At 35.4% G+C, this 9,172-nt stretch overlaps 1 long non-coding RNA gene across 1 annotated transcript; it reads right to left on the minus strand.

Annotated features, from left to right (window-relative positions):
• Window positions 1–201: 201 nt before the first annotated feature.
• On the minus strand, window positions 202–4,480 carry LOC120749185 (uncharacterized). The gene is made up of 2 exons (XR_005699577.2): window positions 4,344–4,480; window positions 202–487 (listed from the first exon to the last, which is right to left on the minus strand). It is a non-coding gene; the product is annotated as an uncharacterized LOC120749185 (long non-coding RNA).
• Between the last annotated feature and the right edge of the window lie 4,692 nt (window positions 4,481–9,172).

The following is a 9,172-nucleotide window of genomic DNA, read 5'->3' on the forward strand; positions in this document are numbered from 1 at the left end:
TCTTGCCAAGTGTTCCATTTCTTTAAAAAATACACTCTGTATAGCAGATACTGTTAAATGACTATTTTTTAATTAGAATACTTAAAATATAGCAGTTTAGGATTTATATTCAACCACTCATTTGAGCTGAAAAATTGCATTAAGAGCAATCATATGACCCCAATATTAAATAAGAAGAGAAAATAATAATTTAAAAAAATGTTTGATTGAACATTTTGGCTTCTTTATTTAATCAGTGAAAGGCTGCCTTAGAATTCAGTCAATAGAGTATTTTAGAAGTGTTGCATCTCTGTGTTGGAAGATTTCTGAATTCTCAGATTTCCTCTTACAACATCATCAAAACAATCCATAATTTCTTCTGGGAGGAGTACTGTCATCAGTGATCAGCAGGCAAATTTCTTCTTCTGGGTGGAGCTGTGTTGTCAGTGATCAGCAGGCAGAGATAAAAACATATTCTGAATATGGTGTCCTTGATTCCTTCATTTTCCTGATTTAAAACAGCCACAACAGAATTGTAAGAAGAAGAAGAAAGTCTCCTCCCTTTGTACAGAGAGTAAGCTTGATTCACAGAGCACTTTAAAACATTATTGTTCAATTACTTCATACTTTAAAAATACACATGCAATATTTTGCCCTTTGATAAGGTAGGCATATAGTTTCTTATCTTTATCATAATTTCTACAAGGTGCTTCCACAGCTGCTTTAACAAAACAACAACCACAATAACAAAAGCATGCACAAAGCATGGGAGCTTTCTATCTGTGCCTTGGAATCCAGACTGACTTTAGTCTTGGCTTTTCTATCAAAAGGTCAGGTTACACAGCAAGGCTTTCATCAATTGTTCTGTGGTAAGGTCTTTTGTACTTCTGATCTTGATGTTGTTGCTAGGGTAGACTTTTTTCCCAGTGTTTTGTTTAACTTCGTATACTTACTACATTGAGATAAATATGCATATGATGCAGCTCTCAGCAGACACAGTTCTGTGCCCTGTGCCTCAGAGCAAAGCAAAGGTATGTAAATTGGCAACAGCAGTTTGCTGTCTCTTCTCCGAACAGATTGGACCCCAAGACAGGCCCTCTAGCACTCTTTCATTCTGCTGTTGATGCTTGCTATTGTGGAGTTCTCCCTGGCTTGTTCCTTGCTGTTAACACTAGGAAATCTCACAAGCATTCAAAGGAAAAATGTCAAGGGTCATTAAAAAAAAAAAAAATCTCAGTGTGTGTTTTTGAGAAATGTCATATTATTGTTCTTTAGAAGATATATTAAAGAGATAACAAGGAATCTACAAAAATACATAATCCCTAATTCCATGCTGGTTTTTTTTGGTCAAATGAAACTTTCATAATTGCAAATATGCAAAGGAATATCAAATATTAGGTGTTGCAGCGGTCTTTAAAAATAGAATCATGAATTTTTGATTGTGCAAGCAGACGGCATTAAATTTATCACATATTATTTTTAATGGACTGCCCAGGTTACTAAAGAGCTGAAAGCACCTAATTTAAAACTCTATTGGGAACATTAATTACGTTTTTTATAGTTACAATCTGCCAACTTTCCCGTGACTGCATAGCAGCAAATTTAAATTTCCTACAGACTTTAGATAGCTGTACCTCTAAAGTAATGCATATTCCACAGCCCTAATATGCAACAGTGGGCAAATATACAGACCATGTGAAGTGCACTTCTGCTACCTGTCTCTCACAATGCTACATGCTTGGGATTTTGAAAACTAATTTTCTTGGCTCAGAATTCTATGTATGCCACAGTTCTTTCAATCTCTAATGTTAAAAGCCTGAAAAATGCTGTGTTTGATGACTCTGCATTACTTGCATCCTGCTTATTATGCAAGGAAAAAAATCTACAATTTAATTTTGTAACATAATAGCAATTCTGATCACAAAAAAGGAAAGAAATCAAGGTTTAAACCCTTTCTAATTTACTCTCTGGAAGCCTACAGCCATTAGTCTGTCTTTGTGAATATGGTTTCAGAAAAAAGTGATCTGAGACTGCATGCATCTGTAAGATGTTTCCTATTTTATACTTCCACACATTTTCTTCATGTACACCTAGTTACATCCAGCTGCCATAGTCAACTTCTGCTGAAACTGATCCTGGCTGTTCTGGCAGTTTCAGTCAAAACCATTGCAAGCAATATACAGATTCTAACTCCATAACTCACTTAGACTCTCGGAAGAGGTCAGTGGTTTTTGGCCCAGACTTACTCCTGCTGGAGCATTTGTGAGACAGGTGTAGACCCTTAAACTCATGTTTCTTTCTTGGTAAGAAAAGCATAGAAGTAAGTCGACCTCTGTGGAAGAAACACATTCTTTATGTCTGTGTGTGTGGGAAAGAGAAGTGGTATCACTGAAGCACCAAAAAGTGACATGGTGCTGAACACAGGCTATTTATCTTGCTAAATATACAGGCCAAGTCATACAATCTTTGTTCATTTAAAACTACACTGATTCCAAAAGAAACTGACTACATAATTTCGCTCACTCTGAATAATTCTACTAAATGATTATATTTAATGCACATGAATATTTATCACTTCTAGCTTATGAAGTATTGCTTGTACTGAAATCATTGTGAGACTAAAACAATATTCTGCATTTAAAAGGTCTTTTTCCTATCTCTCTGTCTGTCTGCTGTTGAAGAAGTATTACAATAATTTCAGTGAGGTTGACACTAACATCTGCAGTGGGGTACAGATATCAGAAGAAAACAAATGCCATTGGATGTCTTACACATTTCTACTGACATTAACATAGTTGGTGTTTCTCACTGTGTCCCTGCCCCAGTAAACTAATAACACTGCACTTAACTGCAACAGTTGCATTAAATACAATCATGGGAAATTTTATTTCTCAAAGTTTACTGAAAAACTTATTCAAGTTATTGTTTTATATAGGATGTATCAGTTGTGGAATGTTTTGGACCAAATATTCCACAAAAATTTGTTTGACTCTTGGGAGCAAAAGAAATTGAAAATATTTTTAATCTATCTATTTCCAGGAGGTCCACAATATTTATTGTAAAATATTTTGGGGGGAAAAAAAGTCTCAAAATAGAAATCACAGTTCTACAATTTTCTCTACTAAGAGCAATTTTATATACTATGCCATATGGAAAAGTCTACAGCATTTGAACTTTACCATCAGGCTGGATATTTTTAATGAAGTAGGGTTAACATTTGAAAGATTCAGACCATCTGATAGAACTGCTGGAAAGGACAAGAGACATCAAATTGTTTAGTTCTTACGTCCTGCAATAAAATCAAAATGCTTACCAAGCTGTGTTATTGAAGTGATCCAGGAAGCAGGGATAGAACAATCCACAATGCTGACGGACAAAAAGGGTCTCTGTTTTGGTACAATTTTTTAACTCATCACATGATACAGTGTACCACAGCAGGGCCCACTAAGGGCATACCACTTTTGTCTTCCAGTAAATCTGTGCTGGAAATTCTTCTTAGTTGTATACAACAGTAATATTTTTTTTCCCCCAGTATTAATGTTTATTTGCTATTGATACTTGTCATTTTATGCCTGGTGGTATGGCACATGGTGGGGGAGCAATAGAACCCCTGGGGTCCCGAGAGTCCCAAGCCGTGGCTGCAGGATCAGTGTAGAAAGGCGCAAAGACAGAGTCACACGCAGTCCGAGAAAATCATTTACTAAAGCAGCACAAACTGTAACATAACTCAAATGCAGAGCAGAGGTGAGGGCCCAAAGCAAGGTAAGAGAGTGGGTTTTAAGGAGAAGAATCAGGGTGGAGTTTAAGGTCAAGGAGCCAACAGGGAAAAGACCAGGGAAGGACACAAGGTGGGGTTTACAGAACACAAAACAATGGGGAGGATAATGTGAGAAGATTTATATAAACAGACCAATGGAGCCTCAAATAATAGGGGATTCCCAAAGGGGCAGTCCAGGCAGGGACTGGTACCAGGGAGAATTGACAAAGAACATTCAGGAATAAGGGGTAGGTATCAGGCAAGACTGACAGCTCAATGGGTGGACACAACCCAGGCTAAACCATTACCCCAGGGAGGGTGACAGGGAACAAACCATAGGGTATTAAACAAAACTATACACCACTACAGATACTCAGGCAGGTGATTACAAACTTTGGTCAGCAGGCTACTGACAATCCCTACCCAGGTATCTAGTGTTGTGTGGCTTGGACCGGTCACATCATACTACTGTTATCATCATCAAGACAACCACAGCACTGAAGAGTTCTTCTTTAAAAACTTCAGGGGGCCTCAAGTATTGGTACCTTGTAACCTAAAATACCTTCTCTACATTGCAGTCCCATGTTATTTAAAAACTCTTCCATACCTTTGCTAAGTTGCAGTCCTGTGAACAACCCCACACAGCTCTGGCTCCTTTTTCTCTCTTCTTTCTGCATTTCTAGCTCACTGTTTCCTGTCCCTTCCTCCCCACAGCATGGCCAGCAATCTCCAACTGATTCCATCTGACCAACCACTCTACCAACCAACTCACACTTTTATCACTCATAGCTGTGAGGGCAAGGCTGTTCTCACTCTTTGGTAATCAACACAGCTGCAATATATTAGGAGTAAGAGTGCCTTCAGTACTATCTCTGTTCTCCCACATACTACCTTTCTTTTTAGTGTAGTCAAAATACTTGCTTCACGAAGGCAATGGCAAAGACATTATCTAAATGGAAAGCAAATGTTACAGGCATCAAGATCCTATTGAACTGAGGTCAGTAATTAATACTGCAGAATTCCAGGTGATGTTCAAAATGGTGTAAAATGAGGAAATTTGAGCACTGGAATTTGTGGGTTTTAATATTTCTAAGTAGCTACTGAGAATCTTTTCTTCAACCTGTACTGGAAGGCTTTTAGTTTTCACTTGAATGTCCTCTTTGTTAAAACACAATATTTTAAATAAATAATAAATTCAAATGTATTTTCTTGTTTCTTTTCAAAGGACATTCAAGATCTATACTTCATGTGAAATGGCCTAGGAATTTACTGAAAACTATCTTAATTTGTTTGTAGACTGGATTATTTTTGAATTTTAATCGTTAGAGTTTTAACACAAAATATTATTTTGCTTTTCTCCCTTTCTTAACTGCAAAACAGTTTTTTAGCAGGCATCATGGGGTCAAAGCTTTAGGCAGAAAAGTCATTGCAAGTACAAAATTGTGAAATGCATGTCTGTACCTCACTGCATATTATCATTTCAACATAAACACTGTTTATTCCTACGAGACATTTTATTCTGAATTGCTATTTGAATTAAGATTAGGCAAAATAGGTTAGTTTTGCAGGGTAAAATGATAGTAAGAAAAACTAACATGACAATCTCTTACCTTACTTAGAAGCCCAAGCTTTAACATCCTTACTTTGAAGCTAAAGAATAGTCTATGCACACATTAGTTATGTCATATTCCTCATATAAATATTACAAGTATTGAATATTTCTGAAAATCTAAATTTTAAGATTCATTATGTCTAACAATATAAAGTTCTGTGAGTTTTTTCCCTGTCTGAAAGTATATTATACCAATTATTTTAAGATTATTTGAATTGTGCTCTGGAAGTACGTTCTATTACTGAAATCTAAATAACAGGGGTTTTATATTTAAGTAGTATGATTTCTTATAAATGGCATTTGTTTCTACTATAATTGAGCCTTAACCTGAGAATTATAAACACTTTATTTTCCTGGAAAATCTGTGAAATACCATAAGGAAAGTAAGATGACAAACTCTTAGAAAATTAAATCCAGGGAAAATTAATTCTATCTGAGCTACAAACATAAAGCACTGTAGAACACAGTCCAGCAGTGCACATTGTAATTCCATTATCTGAAATCCATTTTTTTTTTTTTTCCATGTCTCAAATGTAGAGACTGGAGTCATAACAAGAAAGGCTGAAACTAAAATAGTTGAAATGTTATAGAAATTTGCTAAAATGCATAACCAGAACTTCTGCGTAAATGTTATAGTTCAGAATCTTAGGTGTAACCTAGGAAGGAAAAAGTCAGTCCCCAAACTATTGATTTGGTCAGAGCTCCAGAAATGCAGTTCAGCATTTGGCCTTTCTCCTCATGTTAGCAACATTTCTTTATCCTTCCTGCCAGATCTCAGATGGCACTCATTTCATATGGTACTCTCTACAGAGTGCTCTTCTACTCCCATGTGATTTTTGCATACTGTTTTGGCTCTCCCCAGCATACCTCAGTCTGGAGTCACTGTAATTTGCACTGCTGAATAGAAAAACCCTCTCTATGTAAGGATGGAAAAACCAGAAAAAGCAGTGGCAAGTAAAGTACAGCCATCCTAGGTGCGTTTATTAAATTGCACTGTCTTGTTCCCCTTTCCTTCTCTTTTGCCAGTCATATCAGCCTTCAGTGCCATTTATTTCAGCATCTTAAGGTCCCACTTTCTTTTTTTCTTCATCTGGTACTCCAAACTATTGTTAAAACTCTAATTGAACACTGAAACAGGCCCCCCAGGGAAGTGCACCAGCACCAGCCTGACAGAGCTCAAAAAGGGGTTGGACAATGCTCTCACACACATGGCATGACTCTTGGGGTGTTCTGTGCAGGGACAAGAACGGAGCTTTGATGATGCTTATGCATCTCTTAAAACAGGATTTTCCGTGATTCTGTGATTCTTCAGGTTGCATGACACCTCAACATCTTTTTGAGTATCTGTGAGAAAAGACACATCCATATGTCTTTAAATTCATACAGAAGTTTCTCCCAACTGATTTCTAATTGAGCTTCTTGCAATTAATATTTTAAAATAATTTGTTATTCTTTATGCACATAATAAAAAAAATGAACCAACCTCAAATGAAAGAGTAGCAAGTATGTATAACTCAGTTGATAATTTACATAATTATATTGCTCTAAAGCACAAGCTTCTCTTTCATTCCCTGCTGTTCATTATATCCATTATTTTGTCATCAAGTAGAATTGTTTGAAAAATGTCTTCCATGTCTTATAGTCTTCCATTAAAAATGTATTTCTTTTCTGTTTTTAATATACAGTAAAGTTTAAAACTCAATTCAGTATAAGTTTTAAACTGTAGGACTGAGACAAATGTAAAATTCTTTATTTTTTCAAGGGGAAAATTGTAAAGACCTGTGGAATATTAAGAATGGGAATATTTAAAATAACACGATACACAACAAGTTAAAAGCAGCATTAAAAGAGAGAAAGAGTATTATTATTTAATATATCTTCCTCTTTTATATATGTTTGTACATATGTAGACAATCTTTTAAGCATATCATATTTCTGGTGAATTCATTATACTATAATAATGCACTTTCATTACAGAAAGTTACTTTTGATAATCAGTATCCTATTTCTGTAGAACATTTATTTCTGTGTCAATAGAAATCTTGGGACATACTAGATGACTGGTTCTTAAATATTCTTCCAGGCCCTTTCTTGAATTTTTACATGTTCTTACATCTATCTGCTTGCAAGTGGGCTTAGAAAGAAAAGTATCACCTGTATAGAACAGCTGTCTCAGATTAATAGTGACAAAGTGAATAAAGTCCCATAGGAAACACTAACATATATATATGAACATGATTTCTGCAGGAGTTGATCTGCTATTCAAAAACTCAGGATCAGGTTCAAGAATATTATGTGCGCTTGAGGGAAAATACAACTGCACCCTTTGCATGGGCACAGAGCCCATTCTGAGGTGGAATTGCTGTCATTCTGCACTCCTGTTCTAAAGGGGCTGAGGAAATTGAAGGTGACCTATAGCTGGCACAAAACTCACTTCAGTGGGGTGTGGTGTGTGAGCATATAACCTCTAAACAGACTTTTATAGACATCAATTCAAAATGTTTCCATAACAAAATACAATACCTTCTGAATTTGGCCTGCTGTGTGACCACCTCTTATTCAGCATTTCAATGAAATCAATATGAATGCAAAAAGATTCAGCTAGAAAAAACAAACAAACAAACAAACAAAAACACACACACATACACAAAAAAAAACTATGGAGAGAAAGAAATTTCAGATCTTATTTTCTCCAACTTCTGAGCAAAATTAAGTCCTCCTCTTGTTCTCTTGTTAGTCCTTAGACAAAACAGTGTTAAAAAAGTATCAATAAAGTCTTCTCTTGACAGCAGTCCTCCAGTGTTGAAAAGAATTCAATTGGAATTATAAGTATTGAAAAAAGTAAATCCTTTATTTAACTAGAATTCAGTCAACATATTTCAAAAGCAAAAACATAATTTGAGAAAAAAACAATCAAAAATTCTTTTTTTAAAATTAATAATAAATAATTCAATCCCTAAGGTGTCCTTTCATGATAGTTGTTGAAGGACCTACTCCAAACATGATAAGTGTATAAAAAAGAGGTGGCTTTTTCTTTAGTTTTAGTAGAACTGTACATTTCTTGAAAAGGAATCCATACAGTTTTAAAAGAGCCTGGAGGACTGCCTATTTCGATTTTTATTTTTCTTACAGTAAGGTAAATGTGAAAGTACAGCTGAATGAAACATGTCTTTGCTAGAACAGGCCACAGGGGCTTCCCTTTTGCAGAAGAACATTAAGAGTGTCCAGCAGCAATATGTTTCCAGACGTGTCTCCATGGATAGCAGGCTTGTCAAGAGGTCACCATTCATATTTCTCTCTTGGTCATTTGCTGTACAAAGGTCCATTTTGTTTTCTAAGGGTGTGCTAACATGAAATTAAGCATTCTTTATGTTTCCACTTTCTATATATTTATATAGGTAATGTAGCTGATTATTAGTGAACTTTCAGTTACAAGGCAGTCATAGCTCTGCATGCTTAGCAGTGGTGAATTGTGCTTATTTATATCTCTAATCTATATAGAGGAATAAAAAAAAAAAAATAGAGGAAAAAATATTTTGCTAATGATCCTGGTAAGATTTATGTTCCAGATCTCCCCCTTTACAGTGATTTTTTTTTTTTTTTTTTTTTTTTTTTTTTTTTTTTTTTTGTTCATTTCTGAAGCTCTAATTTAATGCAACATTTGTGTTAACAATTCATAATATTGGATATTCTGGGGTTTTTTCCCAAATTTTTATTCCAGTTTTGGAGGAATTGAGAGGAATGTTAGTCCTGTCTAGTGTTGACATCAATGTATTGTAGTCTTTCTCTTTGATACATTTCCTTTACTATTCAGAGGATCTGAA

This window comes from Hirundo rustica, chromosome 2, assembly GCF_015227805.2.
Source record: "Hirundo rustica isolate bHirRus1 chromosome 2, bHirRus1.pri.v3, whole genome shotgun sequence".
Taxonomy (NCBI): Eukaryota; Metazoa; Chordata; class Aves; order Passeriformes; family Hirundinidae; genus Hirundo; species Hirundo rustica.